We start from the raw sequence: 23,731 nt of genomic DNA, 5'->3' as shown, positions 1-23,731 counted from the left end.
CATCCATCTATCCACTATTTTTATCTAGTTGTAAATCCACTCATTTATCCATGTATGTGTGCATACATTTATTTGCCCTTATATCAATGAGCTGTATCACCAAGTATTCATTAAACCGCCACCAGTTCTTCCATCGTGCTAGTCAATGGAAAGAATTTTCAAAAATAAACAACTGAGAGGCTCTATGCAGTTGTGCATTAACATACTTGGGCTAACCATACCCCAAGATTGGTCAACATGAAACTGTTTTCAGAATGGATCCCTGGAGTGTGATCTGTTTATGGTCTCTTCTCAGATGCATTAGTTAAACAGCTCTCTATATGGCAAGAAACAGTTAAGACTAAGGTTAGTGAGACAGAGTAGGCAGCCATTACTCATTCTTCAACAGTGCGTGACTGGAGGGCTGTGACTTCCTGTGAAAGATTGCAACATTTTAATAGACTGAATATCATACCTTACACACAACTGTACATCTGCTTTATTGTGTAAAAGTATATACTGTTGTGGTAATATATGATCTCATTTAAAAGCACAGTGTTTTTAATCATTATGCAGTCTCATAACTGGGACCAATATAAAGTGAGTGAAGGGCAAACCATGGAAACTTTAAGGAGGCACTCATTCTCCAGGGTGCTGCTGCAGGACTGTGTTCCTGACTGTGAGTGCCTCCTTAAGTTTCACTCTGGGTGTCTCACTTATACCTCAATCTCATCAGCAATCAACTAGCAATAGCCCTTCAGTAAATAACATTTATATTCCTGTAAATGTACTGTGGATGCTTTTACATTTTTGATGTCCAGAATCATTCTGTTAAATGGCTACAATTAGTCCCAGTTTGAAGAGAATAAACTGAAACTGAAGAAGGAATGTATCTTCAGATTGTAGAATCAGGAAATCCATGGACTCTGGATCTTTCTCATGCTTCCCTGAGGCCTAAGGGGCAGTGGGTCATCATGTAGCCCTCACTCAACTGTCACATCAGCAAAGCATCATTTGCCCTAAGGCACACCTCATATCTCTCCAGGCTGCCCCTACATTACCTCTCCTGGGATCCCATCTTACATGGGCAGATCTAAGGATCTCCTCAAAATCCAAATCAGATCATTCCCAGCCCTCCTTAGGACACTCCCGTCCTCTTCCCAAAGCTCCTCATCAGATGAGCAACAGGGCTACCAGAATAACATTTCCTCAGCCTGCCTCTTCCTCTTTTTTAGAATCAGAGGAGATGTATGGAGATAGTGGGGCAGCTCAGAGAGAACAACTCTGTCATCTGAAGGCTCATGTTCAAAGATGGACACATAACTGGATGATGATAATTTGACATGAGAGGCAATGTCCCTGCTTGCTCTGAACTGGCAGGTGGAGTGAGAAGCCAATGGGTGGGTCATTTCTGAGTGAAGACAAGCAACCCAGACCTGGCCGGTGAGAAGCTGTCTCGGTGCTGAACACAGGACTCAGGGTGGGCTGCTTTTACCATCCTGGGCAGGGAACGTTGCCACTATTTGACTTGGTGCACAGAGGCCAGGGTCAGGGGTTATAGAATGCAAACTAATTAGGCACCACTGTTGTGCCTTTTGTGAGTGTTCACTATGACCCTTGAAGCACTAAGGAAATAGATCCGCATTTCTTCAGGCCAGTGCCAACTGGAGAACAGTGCTTCGTATTTCCTGGGTCTGAGGGACTTAGCTGGGAGTGAAGAGACAGAGAACCAGGAGGGGCTGCACGACAAGACAGTGCAAGTACACTATAGCTGCAGATCATAGAGGCCTGCAGCTTTTGGGGTTGTTTCTCTTGGGTGGGAGTATACACTGGGTTGAGGAGGAAACTTTTTTTTGTTTTTTTTCTGTTTTTTCAAGACAGGGTTTCCCTGTGTAGCTTTGCACCTTTCCTGAAACTCACAGAGATCCACCTGCCTCTGCCTCCCGAGTGCTGGGATTACAGGCGTGCGCCACCACTGCCCGGCCAGGAGGAAACTTTTTAAAACACAGCACAGATCTTGACAAAACAAAGCCAGCCGCCTTCTTCCTCCACAACCTCTCAAATTTTGTCTTGACCCTAGAGACAGAAGCTGGAGCAGGCGTCTGAATCCCTCAGCAGAAGGACATATACTGTCAACACATAGCTTCCTACCAAGCCTGGAGAGGATGAAAGCAAGACCTGTGCAGGGTCCTCAGGGACTCAAAGGAACCTAGGGGACTGACATGTGATCAGAGCCCTTGATGGGCTATTTGATACTAAAAAAAAAAAAAAAAAAAAAAAAAAAAAAAAAACAAAAACAAAAACAAAAATCAACCTTCTGGATGGATTGTTTCTAGAGACAGAGAAGCCCTGTGGAAGAGTATATGTCAGATCAGAAGTCAGTAGCCGTGCTGGCTGATGCAAACCCGCTCTGAGCCTGGCAGTCCAGGCTTGCCTCGCCCAGGACATGGCCGATGCAGTTCTGCCTAGGTCTTCTCATTCAGGAATCTATGCCTACCTCCCTGAGCTTCTGGGAGAGCAGAGAGGAAGCTGCCCATCTATGTTCCTTCCCACCCTGCCTTCCTGATGCCAGCCATGGATCTGACAGCCCAATCTAGACCTTTCTTTGAAAATGACCAGATTCAATAACAACAACAACAAAACCCCATTTGGCTCAGGGCAGGGAGTCCCCGAGGAAGTAGATGCCAGCTCTGATGATTCAATTACTATGACCCCTGGCTAGGATTGAAAACAAACTTTGTAAGTGTAAACTGCTTGCTCCCTCCAGTGCCCACGCGGCTTCAAAGATTGGTCTTCCCCCTCTCATGGTTTCAGACACCAAGAAGAGATACTTTGGAAATGAGACCTCAATACAGAACCCTAAAAACTATTTACACAGAATGTGGTATTAGCAAATTGGTGTATTAGGTATAAATGTATTCTAATGTTCAAATCCCTCCCTGCTAATCCTGGGCTGGATGTGCGATCTTGGACAAGTTGCTTATCATCTTTGTGTTTTAAGAATCTCAGCTATAGGCTAGGTAGTGGTGATACATGTCTTTAATTCTAGCACTCAGGAGACAGAGAAAGGTAGATCTCCAAAGTCGAGGACAGCCTGGTTTATTGAGTGAGTTCCAGGACTGCCAGGGTTACATAGAAAAGCAGAGAAACTCTGTCTGGAAACCTATGCCCAACTCAAAACAAAAACAAACAAACAAACAAAAATGCAAAGCCACTGAAATCTCTCCCTAAGTCTTCAGAGAACGTATCTAGCATAATGTGGAGTCAAAGGTGTCCTTGATATCTGAGCAAGAAAAGCAGGGACTCCCCTGATGCTGTCTACATCCTTAGCTTATCAGCAAATAACTATGAAGAAAGCTGCTGCCCATCCCTTCTCATTGAGCTGCCCAGGCAGCTGCAGAAACCAGCCAGAATGGTTCTCTCCCATCCCAAGCCACTGAAGCTCTACATCCATCTTTTGGCCTTTGTGTTTTGTCATTGGAGGAATTAGAGTGTTATTAATCAACCAATCAGTCAAATAAGGCTCATTACCATTGAAGAAGAGAAAGTATGCTTTATTTATGCAATTATAAGGCATTTAAAATACAAAGGGATTATTATTAATACCGGAGCTTGGCAATCTTCCCAGAGTGGTAAACCGACAAGAGCTTTGTTCTTGAAGAGGCAACATAGCCCTCGCAGATGCCTGTCTTCTTGCTCCAAGCTCCTGGTATGTGGTGAAGCCTCATGAATATGCAAGAACTTTTAGAGGTACCCCAGTACTTAGTGATATTTGGAGTGAACATCAAGGATAGGAAGTTAGATATGAACTACTGTGTGACCCTAGCCAAAACAAACTCTCTGTGGTGTGGTTACCCAGGCTTCGAGCTTGTCCATATCAGAGATTTCTAAGAGATGTCTGATGCAGGGTTCCTGAACACATATGTCTACATAGGGCCCACAAAGAACCTCATTGATAAAGAGATGTGTATTATACCTGCTGGGTTATTCTGCTGCTTAAGAGAAGGGACAGGAAGAACCAACTAATCCTCATGGCCTAAAGCCCCAGATTGATAGTCCCAGTAAACTGACAAGTCCCAGTACACATCAGGTGGCTAGCTCATCAGCTTGTAGTTACTTTCTGGTGACATGGGGCCATGTCTTATTTGACTTTCCACCAGAAACTTTAAGTATGTAGGGAATAGTAAGTTCTGACTGGATGGGTGAATGGATGGTTGGGTAGATGGATGGATACATGGATGAATGAAAAGGGTAGATGGGTGCATGGGTAGATGAGTAGATGGATGAATGGATAAATTGGTGCATGGGTGGCTGAGTATATAGGTGGATGGATAGATGGTTGCTGGGTAGCTGAGTGGATGATAGGTGGATAATGGATGGGTCATTGGGTGGAAAGGTAGATGAGTGGATGGCAGATAAATGGGTAGATGGATGGATGGATGGATGGATGGATGGATATGAGTAAATAAGTGGCTGCATAGATGAGTGGGTGGGTCCACAGGTGGCTGAATGGATGGGTGACTAGGTAGATTCCAGACATTCCTAGTTCCTTAGTATGATGCTGAATAACAGAGGTTTAGGGCTCAAGTTTGTACAGCCTGGTTCTATAACCACTGGCCATGAGAAGTTGTTTATTTAAACTGATCTATGCTGTTAAGTATAAAAAAATCATATTCCATTTCACAGACTAGACCTATGAATAAGACCTTACATTTAAAAAATATTTATATTAAATTACACATTAAAATACTATTTTGAATATATCAAAGTATTATTTAAATTTGAATTACTTGAATGTATCAAATATTATTAAAACTGATCTTATCTATTTCTTTCCTTTTTTGTGATATGTTTTGTTTAGTGGACGACTTAAAAATACAATAGTTTCTATTGGAAAATATAGCCCTAAACTATTTTTTCTACTTCTGTTTCACAAATTATCTATATCATGTGATTATTTTTTCATCATTTCTTGCCCACCAATATTATCTGTCCTTTCCCTCCCAGCCTTCAGGGAGGATGATAACATGGTACCATGAAAGGTGCGGAATGACTAGGGACTAAGAGAAGGCATTCCCTCTGCACAACTACGTCCTTGTTAACAAGAAACAGTCCCCACTGCCTCCTTCAAAGTCGTTCTCTCTTTGATGGCCTCGGAGAACTTTTAACTTCCTGCTTGGGGAACTACTTCTCATCCTTCAAGACCCAGATCAAACCGCCTCCCCTAATCTTCCAAGTCATGCGTCCAGACACTGAAATCAAATGGTTGCACCTCCCAAGAGTTCACATGGTCTTTTTATATTTTTTCAAGTGTTTGTGTAGTATGACATGTATGTTCATGTTTACATGTATGTGGGAGTGTGTATTCATATATGTGCATGTGCCTGTGGAAGCCCAATGGTCATGTCTGAAATCTTCCTTGATCACTCTTTCATGGCATGGTCTCTCAAATAAACCCAGAACTCACCAATATACCTAGTCATGCTAATGGGCTCTCTCTGAGGATGCTGCCTCGGCCTTTGTAAGCCAGAATTACAGGCGAACTGCTATACCCACCTATGTGAGTATATACCCATATATGTGAGTTCTGGGGATCCTAACTCCAGCTTTCTGGCTTGTGCATTAATCATTTAGCCATTTCTCTGTCCCTGTGACTTCTTGAATGCAGGGGTGGTCCTCTCTGAGTCCCAAGGCCTGATGGAAGCCTGATACATGCTCAGTAAATATGGAATCAACAGAAGTCCCTTTCTCCTCAAAGTAAATAGGAAAGCATTGTGACAAGCTCAGTGTAGGGAAAGGGAATGGGTGAAGTTGACCAAGTATCTGCTCACTGGGAATTCCCAGGCCCTGTGGATGCCCTTTGCCACAGCTGATGCTCAGGGCTTAGTGGAGCCTTACAATATGACTGCAAAGAAGGAGGTACAAGGGGGTCCCAGCCCATTCCTCAGGTCTTTCTTTTGGCTTCTGTTACTACAGGGATGTTCTTAACAGAGTCTTCACAGCCCTCTGCTTACGCTGTGTACTAAAGAGTTTAGGGTGTGAAATAACAGTGTGACAACCACTATTAATTGGTGCTGATGGAGACGAAGGAGGCCTTGAATTGGCTAAGGCAAGACTTCCGCTTTTTTTTTTTTTTTTTTTTTTTTTTTTTTTACAGTTACTGCACAAGTGACCAAAGAGAATGGCGAGACTGTCAGAATTGTCTGGAAGGAGGAACCATGGAGAGGAAGGCATAGGTATGTGTGCATTTGCCTGTGCAGGTTCATGTGGAGGCTAGAGAATTGAATTAGGTGTTTCCTCTACTACTCTACACCTTATTGTTTTGAGACAGGGTCTCTCACCCACCCTGGGGTGCATAAGTTCAATGGCTGGCTGACCAGTGGGCCCCAGGGACCCACCAGTGTCTGCCCCTGCACTGGGTTATATATAGGCATATGTGCTGCCATGCCCACATTATATGTGGGTCCTGGGCTTCTGAATCCAAGTCTTTGGGCTTTCACAACGAACACTTTATCCACTGAGCTATCTCTCCAGCTTCATAAAAACCATTTGAAGCCATAATAGTCACTAATGTGACCAGCTGCTTCCCTCTCCCATTGACATGGACTAACCCATTCCTGCGGCCATGCTTTCTCCACCATGATGAACAGAGATCCTCCTGAAATAATGATCCAAGATAAATCGTCCTTCCCTACTTTGTGGTAGTGATGAGAAAGTAGCTAGTAAGCCAGACATGCCTGGCACTAAAAGTTGGTCCTATTGTCCTCTGTAACTTACCCAGCATTTCCCTCACCACCTTCCTAACTTTCCAAAGGGCCATAAATCTGAAGGCTGTCTGCCCTAGTTTTGTGAGAGAAAAACCTCAAGTTTTGTGGGGAAAAACATATATGCTCACAAGACACAAACAAGGTTGAGAGAAAGGCTGATCACACAAGAGATGCTCCGGGACTTCTTCAGGATTCTAGCTCTCAGTGTTACTACCCAAACTCCTCATCTTTCCTCTACAGTTGAATCTCCCTCATCTACCATTCTCAGACTGGGATGGAGGCAATTTATCATCATCCATATGGAATAACCACTGACCCTCCAGTCCTCAGCCCTGTAACCTACCAAAGTGTGCCTCCCTCACCCTTCCCCTCCTCCAGAGTCTAGAGCCCAATCATCACACACCTAGTCTGCTGTTCTTGTTGGTCTCTAAAGGTCTCCTCTTGACAGGGTTCCTGCCCTTGTTCATCCCACTGTTCTGTGGGTGCTTCCTACTCTATTCCAACACAAAGACAAGTGTCCCAACATGAGGACAAAATGAACACTGCCTCAATGCTCAACCGTTAGCCCCAATCTCAGGAGTTAGGAAGGTGGTTAGGGAAATGCTGAGTAAGTTGCAGAGGACAATGGGATCAATTTTTAGTGCCAGGCATGCCTGGCTTAATAGTTACATCCTCATTGCTGCCACAAAGTAGGGAGGAAAAATTTATTTTGGATCATTATTTCAGGGGGATCTCTATTCATCATGGTGGAGGAATCATGGCCGCAGGAATAAGCTGGTCCATGTTAGTGGGAGAGGGAGGCAGCTGGTCACATTGTGGTGGCCTACCAGGAAGCAAAGAGCTCAGAGCAGAATCACAAACAGGTATAGCCATCAAGGACCAGCCGTGGTGATGTATTTCCATCAGCTAGGCTCCATTTCCAAGATTCCAAAATCTCCTACAACAGTACTACAAGATGGAGAGAAATGCCTGAACCTGTGGAGACATTCCACATTCAAGTCACAACACGGGGTGGTGGAGCAACCTGCAGGGATTCTGTTTTGGAGTCAGTCAGCACTGACTTCCAGTATCCAATCTTCTGGTTCCTTCTCCATTCTGTAAAAGAGATAATCATATCTGATCCCATGGTGTAGATATTTCAGATCCATAGCTGTATACTATAGAGAAAAAAAAATGATACTAGAGAATCTGGCATGTAAGTTCACAGCAGATCAGAGTTGCCTGAAGAGAAAAAAGGTTATTTATGGAAAGGAGGGCTTTGTCTCCTTAGGGACGACTATGATTCCTGTAGAAGTCAGGCCCTGTCCCAGATGTAACACTTCATTACTGGAAAGTTCCAGACACCTGCATAACTGACAACTCGATCATACTTTTGACCTGCTGGGTTACCTAACCCTCTTCCAACGTCATAAAGATGGAGATTATCTCTGTTCTTGTCATGTCAGTTTGGGCTTTAAGCTTCTTAACATTAATGCAAAGAAGAAAACATAAAATTTCCAATGTTTAAAATGTTCAAGAGGGAAAAACGAATTAATTAAGTAAATTGCAAGTGGCGTTGGCATTCAGATCAAAGAAAACCTCCTCCACTCTAAACCTGGAAGTTGAAGGAAGGGAGAGAGGGAATACATTTTGCTTATATCTGGATCTTAAAGGCCTAGGCTGTGAGCAGTATAGGCTTGGCCGTCTATATGATCTCTGTTGCAAGGATTCTATGTGTCCATTTTGATACAAAAGACAATATGTAACTAAACAATATGTAAAAGAAGAGTACTTCAATAAAACTTTTAAAATAATGTACTGCCTGATCCTAGAGTTCTATAACACACCACAACCCAGATGTTAGGGTGTGTCACTGAAGCTCTTCAAATCTTACTTCCTGTCCCCAAATGCAGGATGTATTGCCAGAGTGAGAACCAAGTGGAATGAAATACAGTCAGACCTAATTATTCATGGAGACCCTGTTTACCTTGCTGCTCAAACGCATTTATGAATTTGCTTCTTCATTAACTGTGCTTGTAACCCTACATTAAGTACTCTCAGGATGTTTGCAATATGCACAGAGAGAGGGAAAACTAAAGTCACTCACGGTGACCACCATGTGTAAGTTGACTACAGCAGCAGTTTGCTTCTTTGTCATCGTCTACTTAGTTCCACAGTTTCATCTTTCTAATTCTGTTAGTGACTTCCTGAGCAAAATGCCCTCAAGGCTGCGTCTAGTGTTCCTACATGCAAGGAGATTGTTTAGTGTTATGTAACCACCTGAGTTCAATATTAATGACTTATAAGTATATGTTAGATTAGGTATGCTTAAATAGAAATGCACAAGAAATGAGGTTATGCATTGATGGTTGATGGACAGGTGGTGGTCGGAGGCTGCAGAAACTTCCTCTAGCAGCAAAGGTTTGGGCTTTGCTAATTCAGAGTTCATGTCCACTTTGTAGAACATAGCTGCCATGAATAATGAGAATCACCTGCATGAATATGTGGTCCAAGGTGGTAGCTAGCAATCTACTCAAAAACTCGTAGTTAATAATAGTGTGATGACAGGCTATTATTACTGGTTAGTCACAATGCTTTAACGCTATCACTAATTAAGCGTGATAGTTTTGTTCTGCTTTTATAATTTGGCAAGAGTGTTGCATTACAGTTATTAAGTGGTTGTATCTGAAGACAGCCAGAGAACATGTCCACTTCTTTCTCCCAGGACTTTCCTGAAGGGAAACAAAAGTAAGGCCTTCCAATGAACGATCTCTGTGGGCCTTGTTCAGACCCTGGCAGAAACGAAGTACTCTCTTGGTCAAATGAGCAGCCGCTGCCAGGGAGCTGTACCTAGTGGGGCCTTGAGGCTGGGCTCTATCTTGAGATCCAGTCTTTGGGGGCCCTCATTCCCTGCTGCCCTAGTTAAAATGCCAGCCTGATATTTATTTGTTTGTTCCCAGACAGATGCCAATTATAGGGGGTTGGGAAAAGAGACAATGGCCCAGATCTGATTGACAACGGCTGCTGAACAAGGGGCCTCTATGGCATGGTTAATGAAAAGGCCACTGTGTTTTTATTGCGTCTATTTGATTTTAGAGTGTCGTTTATAAAAACAATTCAACCAGCCAGGATTAACTGCTTCTGGGCTTCCTCTTCTCCCTGAAGCTCTGTGGGTGTCCTGCCAGCCCCACCACCCCTCATCTCTTCCTCTGCCCCCAGCAGGGTCCTTCCCACACCTTCCAGGGCTTCCTGTAGGCTGAGGCTCCTCTGCAATGCACAGCTGATGCTGCTGTCTAGCTTCCCTGACACTCCTCTCCACCTCCAGCCTGGGCCCACGGTGCCTCCTCTTGCCTGGGCCCTCTGGAACCACAGAGGCTGTTTCTCCCGTCTTGTTCCTGACTCTGGAAATGGTCTTTCCTCCAAGAAGGTTTCAGCGAGTAGGGAGGGCAGAGTTGCTGTGTTAACTAGGGAGTTTAAGTGGGGCTTAGCACTGGCACAACAGCAGTGCACCATCCAGAATGATCCCCAGTGGTTTTGTTTTCTTTGTCATTTTGCAGCCAAAGCAATTTAGCTCCTAGTCCCATAATACAAACACTACATTATGTGCTATGTGCACTGCAGCTAAATAAATTCTTTACCATCTATCTATCTATCTATCTATCTATCTATCTATCTATCTTTCTATCTATCTAATCATCTATATATACATCTATCACTACCATCTGTCATCTATGTTATCTATCATATCTATCTATCAAATCTATAAATATCTATCAATCATCTATCTCTACCATCTATCTATTTTGTATCTATCTATCTATCTATCTATCTATCTATCTATCTCTCCATCTATCTGTCTATCAATCTATTATCTTTAAATCCAATTGCTATCCTTCCCTCCTAAGTGACTTGATACCATTTGCATTGTATCAACTATAAGGGTGACACATGGCACATAGTTTCACTGAATTCTGCATCCTATTTATCCACTTATCTCTTCTTCATTCATCTCACTGACCATGGTTCCAGTCACACGACAATACACTCTTTACTCCTAGTTCAGCTATACCAGCTGTTCATGACTCTTCTGCCTAGAATACCCTCCATTTATCTTCCCTAACATGCACCCACCAATCCTCTAGTGTTTTGTTAGTTACCTCCTCCAAGAAGCCTACTATGATTTCTCCTGCTGTGGGTGGCCTTTCTGTGTTTCTTGGCTTACACTTGGCATATAGTAGTTGCTTTCTAAAATTGTATCTAATAAATATTTGAAACATTCCTATATTCTCAACATTAAATTGAATGTTGTCTGTATACCTTAGGTAATTAATAGGGTACTTTTTATTTTCTAAAAATTCATGCAAATAATTTGCTAACAGTTAAGCTTAGCGTTAATGACTTTCATCCAGCTCATCTATACATACCCATTTATATAGCCATAAACATTCACATACCCATATTCATACCGATTCCCAAAAGAAAAGGCTATTCAAGTATCCCACCACAGGGAAGTTCTGATCTCAGTAGAGGTTAATTGTAAATTTTTATGAATTTCATTCTCAGCTCCTTCTGTGACTCAGTTTGACTCTGAAGTCTGGATTTGTGGACTTATATAAAGAAATCTCAACACTTACCTTTCTACTTTGGGAAGAATCTGCCTAGATTCTCTCTGATTATGCTCCCTGTATTCTCCTTTCTTCAGAGAAGAGGACTTTCAGGTTCCATCTAAAGTCTTGATGTAAGACCCCAAGGCTCTAGTACAGGGATTTCTCAACAGTGAAGGTGAATGGGCTTTCTTAAATACAACTGTGTGTCTGTTGAGATGCATCCCAGGGTTACCCAGTATTCCCACATGCACACAAATCCTTATAGCATAAGCAGTGGGCCTTCCTGCACAAGGCAGAACTTCAGGTATTGATCCCAGTACAATGTAAGGCGTGATGAAGAGTTCATGAAACTCCCTGATTACCAACCCCGAGCACTTTTTTTACACAGGCTAAGGATATCCAAGAGCAGCTCTCACCTGCCCACTTTTGGCATCACAAAGCACCAAGCAGCCTTCCTTGGACAGGTTAGCCCCCAAAGGTCCTATGAGATCACCTACCCAGCTCACAGACACTGAAGGGACTCACTGGTGTGGCTTCACTCCAGTGTAGCACTAAAAACCTGTCAAGGTGTCCTGTCCCCACTACCAGTCAGTCACATGTAGTAGTCATGTGGGCACCTAATTGGGCCCACAAGAGTGATCCAACCTTCAACATCCTGTATCTGCAGTTGGCTGAACTAGACCCGAATCCTCCATAGACCCACCCACCTAAGAGGGTTGTATTCTGGCTATCAATCCCGCAGCTCCTGAAGCTCAGACCACTGAGAGACCTGCATACATCACTGATGTGGATGGAGCTGAAGACACTATATATACTGAAGCCCCAAGGGAAACCTGAACCAGCATAATCTACTCAACCAGTACCCTAGACGCATCACCATGGGGCAGTCTCTTACTTTCAAGCACCACATTGTAAGACTGATAGAGAGGTAGCTGGTCTTCCAGATGCATTATAGTAACACAAGAGAAACAAGAAGCAAGAAAAAACAAACCTCAATTTTATGACTCTTTAGCAACAAGTATCAAAAAAAAATGACACCAACTGGCTGGCAGCCAGGGATGGAGTGAAGAGAATAAATAATACGTGTACAAGACAGGAGCTCAGATTGTACCTGAATAGTGGCATTCTGTGGGTACTGACTTGTAGATGGTCTAGCAGAGAACTCCTGGAAACATTGTCTCTCTGTCTGAGCAATATACATGAACTGAACAATTTTTACCTCTAGAGCTGCTTTGGGGAGTAAATAAGTTTAGAGTACCAGAATCTCATACTTTCTAAGCCCGATCTCCCAAACTTATATTTCAAAGGTTGTAACCCTTGAGACACTTCCCATGTCCATATAGATTAAATCCCAATATACTGTGAGGCACAACAGTGGACCATATTTGTAATTCTGTTGACTTTTTACAAGAGAAAATTGTTAGTTTTAATAAGATGGCTTTAATTTTATGTATAAATGTATTTTCTTTAAATTATGATTTTATATATGATCAATATAAAAATTAATGATGTCTGACATTTTTTCCAGGTAGTTTCTTAAACCCATGCGTTTTTTTTTTTTTTTTAATCCACAGTACACATCTGTGAGGACTACCCACATTCCTAGTGCTCAGTAGGCATCCTTGGCTAACATGGGAACCTTTAGCTGTCCTCATATTCTCCAAATGGCTACATTTTCTCTGACTTTTCACATGCTGGTCCCTACCCCTCACCACCCCAACTCACTCAGCTGCCCAAACTTTCAGATCACAGGGCAGAACCTCCTACAAGGTTCTCCTGGGTCTAGGGTATCTCTCACATGTCCCCATTGCATTTCAATAGTTCTTAAGAACACACACTAAATGGATAACAATTGTTTGGATTTCTTTAGCTTTAACTATATCTTGTTTATAGATGAAGCTTTGATGTCTAGGGTATGTTTAGTACACGGCAGACAAGCAGTCAGTGGAGATGATTCGACTAATTAAAATGATGCTCCCTTCAGGCATTGCATGTAGGTCTATTCATTTGGCTCTAAAAAGGGAAGAGAAATAAGTTGTTCCTCACCTACTCAGTTACCCACAGGAGAAGGACATTAGTTCAAATCCCAGTTCGACCTGCTTAATGAATCTGTGTCCTGGCTAAGTCCCTTAGCTCCTTAGAGACTCAGTTTTCCATCTAATGAGTGAGGCTCTCTATCCCTGCCATCCATCATGGCTCAACAGATTAAAGAATGAGTTTAACATTGTAACATGTTCCAGAATAGGATCTGGCCCACAAGACCTGGCCCACAAGACCTTGCCCACAAGAAGCTCTTAACATCAATTTCATGCAGTTGAAGTGGCATCAATTACAATTTCCTGAATCGCAAGATAACGTCCTTAGTTATTATTAGCTTTATTTTATAAGATATTCTTTAAAGGAAGAAAATTCCTACAGCGATGCCACCTAAGCCATGACAGCCTCCAGCTGTAGGAAATCACCTCAATATGAAAGTATTTGGAAATTAGCAAGTTACTGCCCTCGGATCAAAGGCATATGTTAAGCGCAGGCCCTTCACCCACTTATACCTTCACTCTGGAGTGTCCCTGGGCAGTACTCTTTAGTAGAGGTGTCCAGCTTATATATGGGTCACATGACATGGAGTCAGGGGTCTTCACAATGTTCTAGAATCTAGATGGAAGGAATGGCTATTCACTGAGTCCCTGCTGTGGACCAGCAACTCTCCTTGCAATACTTTAAATATCTCAAAGTCTTCAAAATATTCCTTCTTAGTATATTCCCAGTTTGTTTGAGACAGGATCTTTCTACATAGCTTGCACCATAGGCCAAGCTGACCCGTGTCTCACCATCTGCCCGCCCCATCCTCCTGACCTATTCCTAAGTTTTTAGAGAAAGAAATACCCAGTCCAACACTAAGCTTCCCTCTTCAGCGTGTGACAGAGCCTAGCTGGAATCTGGACTCATGTATCCAACCCAGCCAGGCTCTTACTCCCACAGGCTGACTCCCAAAGTCTATCAGTGTGTCCCTCATGCACCTCATGGGCTCCAAACTCCTCAAACATGTGGAGAATCAAACTGACAGGCATGCGTTTGTTGGACTTAATACCAGCAATAAACTTCAAAGTCAGCAGGTTAGAGAGATCCATGCAAAGATCTGAGGGTAGGGTAGAGCCTTGCTCTTTGCAGGGTAGGGGGTCTGCACAACTCTGGGAGATCCAAATAACAAGATAAGAGAATCCATCAGTGGCAGCAAACCAAGAACTCTTCTGGTGTATTCAGCTGAAGGGGGGATGGGCATCAGGAGGGTCAGAAGGTTGAGATGGCCAAGCAAGCAACTGCCGGCAGGGGGAGATGCCAGTGAGGGTCACCTTAACTACTAAATGTTTAAGTAGGTCAGAATTGAACAATTATTAGGGGTCAGGGGTCAAAGACAATAGGAAGATTCCCCCATTTAGATATGGAACCATGTTTGTTCCCAAGTTCCATGAGGGGCTTCTGTAGATGGTGCCAAGCTTGTAGTTCTCTCAGAGTTGTTGCGGCCAAGAGGACAAACTCTAGTCCTGTCTGACTGAAGAAGGTTTGTTCTTTTATTTGCTTGTCATAGAAAGGTCAGTGTCTTTCTAGAGGGTCCAGAAAATGGGGTCCAGATTTGCTCTTTTGAAGGTATCTACAAGATGGCAGTTTCCAGTGTCCTTTTGTTTAAAGTAGCCCTCTCTGTCTCTCATGTTTTGTCCGATGACATCTTGGTCAAATAGGTAAGTGAGGAGCCTAGCTAACTAAGTGGAGAGGTGGGGCATCCATGTCCATCCCTCCTCTGGGGAGACACAGATCTGAGCAGCAGAATGATTTGAACTCTTATATTGACACTTTCATTTATGTTGTTGGGTGATTCTGCTGAAAACTGGTTGGGGTGGCGTGGGGACTCACATACAAAACCATGGCAACCAGCAGAGTGGAAAGATGGCTGGTTTGACATGCAGTGGAAAGAAGGAAGGTAAAACTTCAACAGCTAATGATTAAAAATATATGGGGAAAGTCAGGGGAGAAGGGTCAGTGGCTAGGGGTGCAAGTTGAGTTTGATCCCCAGGACCCATATGGTAGGAAGTGAGAGCCAACGCCACAAAGCTGACCTCTGACCTTGATGTATATGCCATGGTGTGCATGTAAACACACCACACCACACACACACACACATACACACACACACACACACACACACACACACACACACACACACACACACGCGTGCACACACACACACACACACACAGAGAGAGAGAGAGAGAGAGAGAGAGAGAGAGAGAGAGAGAGAGAGAGAGAGAGCTTTGTTCTTACACTGGAATGGACATACTCAGCAAACGACAGATGGTTGTAAGTACCCTGAAGGGAGTGTCTGGGTTACAGGCAAACACCATGCTGTTCTATATAAGGAACTTGAGTGTCCTTAGCCCTTACTATTCATGGTTTGACCTTTCTGGATCCGATCCACGACAGATACAAAAAGCCAATGATATTTCCATCTTAGGTCAGTTGTGAAGTGTCCTTCCCCTTGCTGTGGCTTGGGTTCCGTTTTTGGCTTCATCCTCCAATTGCTGTGTGACACTGACTTCCAGTCTTTCCTCCGGCCTCAGTTTCCTGGAGGGTGTTGAGTATCCTGGCTTTCACACTGCATTCAGTGGAGTCCAGGCCTTCCCTCTTTCCTCTTCCCCACTTGATCAGAACACCTCTGTTTTTCTCTTTTGTATCTCACAGGTCCCTATAAAACTCTCTTTGAAGATGGATGATGGAGGTCAGTAAGTTTGAAATCCCCTAAGTGAAAAATCTCCTATGTTCCTCCCAGCCCTGACATTCTATGGTTCTCAAAAATCACCAACTCCCAATCTATCTGCAAGAACAAGCAACTCCCAGAGATGTCTCTAGGGGCCAGGGATGTGTGAGCAGTATATTTGTGCATGTTGTGTTTCTAATTCTCTAAAGGTGTGTGTGTGTGTGTGTGTGTGTGTGTGTGTGTGTGTGTGTGTGTGTGTACCTCTGCATCTCAGATACAAACCACATGCAAACATTTTACCTGGAGACATCAGCTGTTCTCGGAGTTATTTGTTTATGTGTCAGAAATGCCTGCAGGCTAAGAGGGGTGAGTGTGTTCCCATGCCAGCCCATCCATGTGCTCTGAAGTCTGCAGGGGAGACAACAACACTACTCCTGCAGACTGCAAACAAGCAAACCAACTGAGAGAACAGAGCTCCGAGATGAAAAAGGGAGAGAGACAGCGTGCTCCAGGAACCGTATAAGACAGTGACATGATGGCAGAGAGTACACAAGGAAAGGGCGGCAAGCATCGAAAAGAGTCTTCCACCTCTCACAGGGGCAACTTGCCTAGCCAGGCCCGTCCCAGAGCTGCAGCTTCAGACATGGCCTGAAGGCTGTGAGTAGTTGAAGCCAGCCCTCCCTGGCTGATGGGTAATCCTTCCCATCCTGTGTAGACAGGCTTTCTGGGCTTGCCTAAGATTCCAGAAAGGGGAGTGAATGAGATGAAACACCAAACCGTGAAAACTCCTAAGTCTTCTCTATTTTTCTTGGGATCATGTGGGTTTTATTGTAGTTGGGAGAGGGTGGGGAACACATGCTTTTCTGATTATCTCCTCATTATGCCACCTAAAAGTCTACAGATAAACAGACTGTAAGGCAGGGAGGCCTGGTGATCATCTGGCTCACCTCCCTCATCTGAAGGGTAGAAAACCCCAATGTGGTGGGAAAGAACTCTGGAGTCTCCTTCTCCTCCTAGTCCTATTTCTACCTGTCAGAGAGTCAGCTGAGTGGACCAGGGCAGACATCAAGCCACAGGACACTCTATCCAGTCTTGAAGTCTCCTTAAGAGATAAGGATGATGGGAGGGGTGGGGGGGAACAGGTGGACATGGTTCTTATAGGGGACTATCAAGGCCTCTGCACATGGTTGTCAGGTTGTATCCCACACTATGGAGTAAGGGGGACTCCAAAGCACCTCTACCCTTTCTGCATTGGACCTTTCTGGATACATGACTCTACTTGTGTGGTAGAAGTATATATTTCTATTTGATTTGCATAGAAGGGCCGGAAGGGCCTCAGGGAGGCAAAGAGTGTGTGGACCATGGTAGAGGAAGAAGAGCTAGGACAAGGAGGCGACGTGTGAGAGGGAGGGTGTGCAAAGAGCCTTTGTGAAAGACACATGTCCCCGGGCTTCTCTTCTGACCTAGGTACATTGCCCTATTTTACCTCCATCCAAAGCATCTACAGGACAAAGCCAGGGACATCCTTCTTTGGGTGCCAACTCAAAGAAGAGCTTACTCCTCTGCCTTCCCATTGGCCAATTTCAGTAATCTCAGAGTTCCTCCAAGACTTCTGCCATGATATTTCTTCTTTCTACTATGGGGGCACACTCCACTATCTGCCTCCTCCCCAGCAGCCCTGTTATGTGCTGCTTGCCCACTTTCAGGAGAGAGGAAGGGAGGCACGGTCCAGCTGCCATGCCTGCTTTCTTGTAAAATACCCCTCCCTCTCCCACCACTCTGCTGAATCCGAAAGGGCTGAAGACACAGATTCTAAATATAGACTTATAGCCATCCTCCTCCCTGGCTAATATTAGCCCTTTTGTGGAATCCACTGACAGCATCGTTCCCTCTTTTGGGCTGTGCTGGTGGGAATCCTTCTACTTATAGGAAGGCTCTCAGCTGAGCCAGCAAGACTGAGGAACACATGGAGCCGACTCCTGCCAGAGTTCCCCCACGTGGGCCATGCTAGGTGATTTATAGAGCTGCTTTTCAGACAGGAAACTTATGATTCTGTGAACTGGGGGCTTGGGAATGGGGGTGGAGGGTAGGGATGGGAATGGGCGGCTCTGGTTAATTGAATTTGTCAGCTACCAGATGGAGGGGTACTAACATTTGTTGATAATTTTCGCTGAGCCAAACCTGATAGCTTTGAATTTCACACACATGATCTCATTGAATTTTCCAACAGCACTCTGAAAGGAGAAGGTTGTTGTCCTATTTTACAGATGAGGCCAGTGAGGCTTACAGAAGGGAAGCCACGAAGGTCGTTTACCATATGGCCAGTGGCTCACCAATTTGAACCTAGGGCTTTACGACTCCATTACTAAAACCTCTCCCTTCTTCATGCCATTGGATCTGCCTTTGCTGGCCCTGGCAGGATGTCTTTGGAGGGTGTTGTCATTGTGCTGCTTTGTGGTGCATATGTAGTTATGGTCAGAGAGGATTGGATGCCGAATCTTAAGATTGCCTGATGCCAGGCCAACTGGGGTAATCTGCTGAACTCATCTGGGCTGGAATTGGGATTCAGAAAGAAGGAAACTCAAGGGGGATTATGGCCTGACCCTCAGAGACTGCCTGTTTTCTCAGTCCTTTCTCTCCTCCCCCTGCCGCCTTTTTGCTCTGAAGTGAAAGGTCAACTTTGGAATGTCAATCTTCCTTCCTCAGCCTCCCAAGTGCTGAGACTGTAGGTGTACATGGCCATGTGTGGTGCTGAGGTTCTTCCGTATCTTGATGGCCCAAATTGGAGCACAAGGCACATGGTGTGTGAAACAAACCGATCTGCTCCATAGCTCTCAACTCCTTCCCATGAAGCAGGAGACAACAAGACAGACTTGATGACTTTGTCAAAGCAGCGTGGTATCTGTGAGGGCCTTGTGGTACCCCAGAGTCACTTACAGCAAAGGAGAAAGTTGCCATGGGAGATGTGAGCAGAGGCAAGGCGTGGGAAACAGCAGTACGGATGCTACTGCATGCTTCTGTCTCACTTTGCTCCAATAAAGACATGCAGCAGGACATTTAGGAGCTGCTGGTACCTAACAGGATGACGATGTCATTTTCCAAAAAGATGTAAAGTCAATGAAAACAAAATTTCTAACTGGGCCTGCCCATTCCCTCCAGAAAATGAACATCTCTGAGCACAGTGACTGATGAATGTCCCAGGAGCTTATTCTCTGGCAGCTGCAGAAACACTCCCAGCAGGGCAGTCTGCCTCATCACCAACATCTGGATTAAAGACTGGGAACTGAACACCAGGGCCTCCTTGCAGCTGGGAAACTAGAGGGAGTTCCCAGGAGCCTTTGGGAAGGATTCCCTTCCCAGGCTGCAGACATCTGGGGGGTTTTTCCATCACAGCAGCCTCTGAGGATGAAACAACCAGACTCTGGACACTTGATGTAGTTTGCTGAAGTTGAGCGGATACTAAAATTGCATTTCTAGACCTTTCCCCACACTATTTCTCTGAGGAAGGGAGCAGACCCATTAGTGAGTCACTCAAGTGGCCTGTGGTAGTCTCTTGGGAATTCTCAAGAGTTCACAGCTCCCAAGTGGTACTGAGAATGTGTGTACATGCACACGAGTGACAGGCAAGCGCAGCGACACTGTCACTATCAGGAAACCACAAACAACAGGATAGTTTTCAAGGTGAGGCAGGGCTTTTGTATTTCTCAGAACCAATAGAGCCTGAAGGGAAATCTCGAAGGCACATCCCACACAGCACACCAAAGGGGCACTTGGGAGCTCAAGGATACAGACATATGTAATATACACACTTGAGACCAGACCTACATGTGCGTGGAGCAGAAAGCACATATTCTGAGACTGCAGAGCCTTATGTGGCCACCAGACAGACAGACAGACATACACACACACATGCCTCAGTCTTCTAAGCATTTCAGACTGTGGCCTGCAGCAAGGGAGGATGGTTTTCTCAGGCTGGAAATCCAGTATATGAAGGACTTTGCTGCTGGGTACCTACCTGCTCTGGAATAATGCCAACCTGATGAACTCAACCTCACAAAACTCTCCCACCTCTCAAGAAACTCATCTTCAGCATGTTTCCTAATCTCTTCTTCCCAGAAGGCTTTGGAGCAAGTCTGCCAGGCAGAATCTGAGTAACAGCCCTTGGGACATAGTCATCTTCTGAGAGCATATCAGATAGGAGAATGTTAAGTGGAAGGCAAGAATTAAGGGCAATGGAAAATAAGTCTGCTCAAGGTCAAGTACAACTTCCTATTCCACATGGAACACACCTGGTCACGATGCCATAGATGATTATTCAATGACTAAATTAAGGGATATTTCAGGTGAGCCTTATTTAGTCTTTCTATCTGGGGTCTGGTCTCCTCACCCCTCTGAAGTATTGAGTGCACGTTCCTAGTAACAAGAAGCCTCGTAGAAGCCTTCCTGGGTCCGCCTAGAACTTCCCATCAATCTCATGTCTATCTCTTCCTGGTGTCTCTCTCTTACACACTGTTTCTGTCCTTGTGTCCACTGACCTTGCCTCAGAGCCCTTGTGTAGACTGACCTCCCCTCCCTCCTCCACTGTGCCACCTGGTTTTTTTCATTTTGTTCTTTACTTTTAAAATGCTGTGGATTAATCCCAGGGACAATCACCTCCCACCCCTTGGAAAATCCTTTGCTTTCTTCTGTCTGGTGAACTCTTTCTCACCTTTGAAGATGTACCCCAAACGCGTTTTTGCCATGGTGTTTGAAGGTCTGTGTCTTCCAAAATTAATATTTAAAGTTAATGTTGCAGTGCCACAATTTTAAGAGGTGGCACTTTTGGTAGATGTTTGGGACATGAGTTATCTGCCCTCACCAGTGGATTAGTGTCTTATAAAAACAGGGATACAGTTAGGCCCTTACATCCCTTCTCCTGCCATGTGAGGACATGGGATCATCTGCTTTGAAAGATAGAGCAAAACAGTGCTGTCTTGGAAGCAGAGAGTAGCCCTCAGCACACATTAAACCTGCTGATCCTTGGTTTTTCCATTATTGGTCAATCCCCCCAGTTTCAGGTGTTTAACAGACCATGATATCGTTCTTCAGGAACTTCCTTTTCTCTCTTCCTCCAGGTACATTTGACCACAGTCTCCAAAGGGCTTCCAATGGACCCTCAGAGACCTCTTTCAACCATGTACAGGTGTCTCCCTTCAGTTAGCAGTTCCAGAGGGAAGTCATAGTTCCTTTATCCCAGGGCCTACCTGTGTGTGGTCAGTCCCTGTGGGGAAACATTGGGGCAGAGGCTATAACTTCAGAGCCTGACTCTGGACCTGGGGACCCCTTAGCTTGACCTTTGGGTGGAAAGAGAATCAGTAAATGTTATGTATAGGAACCTTTTGCCTTTGGATGGAAAGAGAATCAGTAGATGTCATGTATAGAAACCAGATGGTGGAGAAAGCAAGTCAGGAGCAGACACAGCATAAAGTTTATCTTTTAAGGTCACTGCAAAACATATGCTCTCCCCCAGGACACATGCCAAGGTGTGACTCCCATCTTCCTACATCCTTGTCCCCCTAGCCGGTGGATTTGAGATCCTATGGATCTCATTCTACCTTTCTAAAGTTCTCCTCTTGGTGGGGTCAGGGGGATGAAGCTTTATTAAAGACACATCCCTCCCAGGTTACACAGTCTAATACTCTAATGCACAGAAGTCACAGCCCCACCATTTGGCTGGATAAACTGGAGCAAACCCAGCTGGGTTAGTAAAGCAGGAGCTGAAGGTCTTGTCTGCTCCCTTGGGTAGCTCCTAATGGATTAATACCTGGTTGGTTCACTTGGTAAATTAGATATATAAAATGAGATGATTTAGAATCTTTTTTTTTTTCCTGGTTGGTTTATTTAGATTTCTGAAAGGGCAGTTGATTTTTGCAGCTAGACAAAAACCTAGAATGATTAAAGGGTGGAAGGCTGGAAATAAATGCAACTTCAGAAACATTCAACTGTCTTTATGTGTCAGTCATGGTGCTGGGCTCTAAGAGTAGGGAGAATGGTAGCCCTACACTTGTAGACTAGGTGGAGGGATAAAAGAGCTTTGTGTTCACAATCAGTTTTAAAGCAATTCAGTACCTAACATGCCTGGGAGGTACAGTGATGTTTGCACTAACTCCCGTTGGCAACACCATGAAGGAGACATCACAATCAACTCTGTTTTGCAGAGGAAGAAGCTGAGACTCAGAGAGGTAGATGAATTGTCGAGGATCAAACCCGCAGTGGGTAAGTGGGGCTGGTCAGTACAGTTCTCAACACTGGTGGTCACACATTTATGACAGCCTGGGACTTATCTTTTGTCCAGCAGGCAACAGAGATTCCTAAAACCTTTGGAGGTCCTTTTATTTTATTTTCTTATCTTTCTTTCCTTTTTTTGTTCTGTTTGCTTATTTATTTGTAGAACAGGGTCTCCTGAAGCCCAAGTTGGTTTAGAGCTCATTGTGTAGGTAAGGATGACCTTGACTTCTTGTTCCTCACCCTTCTATCTCCCAAGTGCTGGGATTACAGGTGTATGCTACCATACCAAGCATATGAGACCCCCTTTTCATTTCATTGTCCCAATAACCTAGGTAGGAGCATCATGACCATGTTTTGCAAATGAGAAAAGCTGGGTTCAGCTTGAATAATAGTCAAGGTCAGGTCAAAGTTCAACACTTCCTACTATAACCTCCTGGTCATCTGAAATGGCATTTTTCTGTTACAACAGACAGGAAAAGGCCTATGGAGGTGGGACTCTGTGGCAAGGCTCCAGGAAAACTGCATTTATGCAAGAAGAAGTCTCCAAGGATGGGTGATCTCCAACATGATTTTTTGGTGGCATCTTATTTCAATGTTGGCTTTAGGGCCATGTAGGACTTCTGTTTGGAAACAAGTCCCAAATCCTTAAAACTTAGGATGTCTCTTAGCATACAGATCTTTTAGTATCTGCTTCTTGGGTTTCTGCAAATTACTTCTAGTTCTTCCTTTGAATTCTTGAGAATGACTTTGAATGCAGGAATATACACCATGTTCTGTTTGAACCTCAGCCATGTACCATAGGCTAGCTAGGAAAACTATGTGTTGGTCAAGACTCCATGTAGAGGACATTTCTCCTGACAATGACCAATCCTGATGTCTCCTTGCTTATATTTCTCCCATCATGCCCATTTTTCAGTTCTGTCCATGCCTGAGAGTTATTGTTTATATAACTTGCTCCTCTCCTTGTCCCACTCAATAGACCATCTGCTGCCCTAGGGTGGGGATTCAGATAGATTCCTTTCTGTACAGACACTCCAGTAGAGGGCCTGGCACAGGAAAGGACCTTAATAAATAATTGATGTATTAACTAACGAAGAGGTTGATTGGATGAATGTGCAAGAGATCACATCTCCAGCCCTCTCCATTATAAATGTTCAGGATTGCTATTATCACATGTACTATAGTGAAACTGCTGTATTTATGATATAATCTTAGACTCCTGTTTTTCTGTGACAAACCATTTAAGACAAGAATATTCCTTTCTCGTGTTCACATGTTAAAAAGTAACACAAATAAACCTGGGGCTCTTTGGCTAACCCCTTCAACACTAATCTATTAGGGTTGGGGATTTAGGTCAGTGGTAGAGTGCTTACCTAGCAAGC

At 44.3% G+C, this 23,731-nt stretch overlaps 1 protein-coding gene across 1 annotated transcript in view; it reads right to left on the bottom strand.

Annotated features, from left to right (window-relative positions):
- The window catches only part of Tenm4 (teneurin transmembrane protein 4), a 761,032-nt gene that overhangs the window by 579,720 nt on the left and 157,581 nt on the right, over positions 1-23,731 (bottom strand). The gene's annotated exons all lie outside the window — the stretch shown is intronic.

This window comes from Onychomys torridus, chromosome 1 (genome assembly GCF_903995425.1).
Source record: "Onychomys torridus chromosome 1, mOncTor1.1, whole genome shotgun sequence".
Lineage (NCBI taxonomy): Eukaryota > Metazoa > Chordata > Mammalia > Rodentia > Cricetidae > Onychomys > Onychomys torridus.
This window is presented reverse-complemented; position numbering and strand designations above follow the sequence as displayed.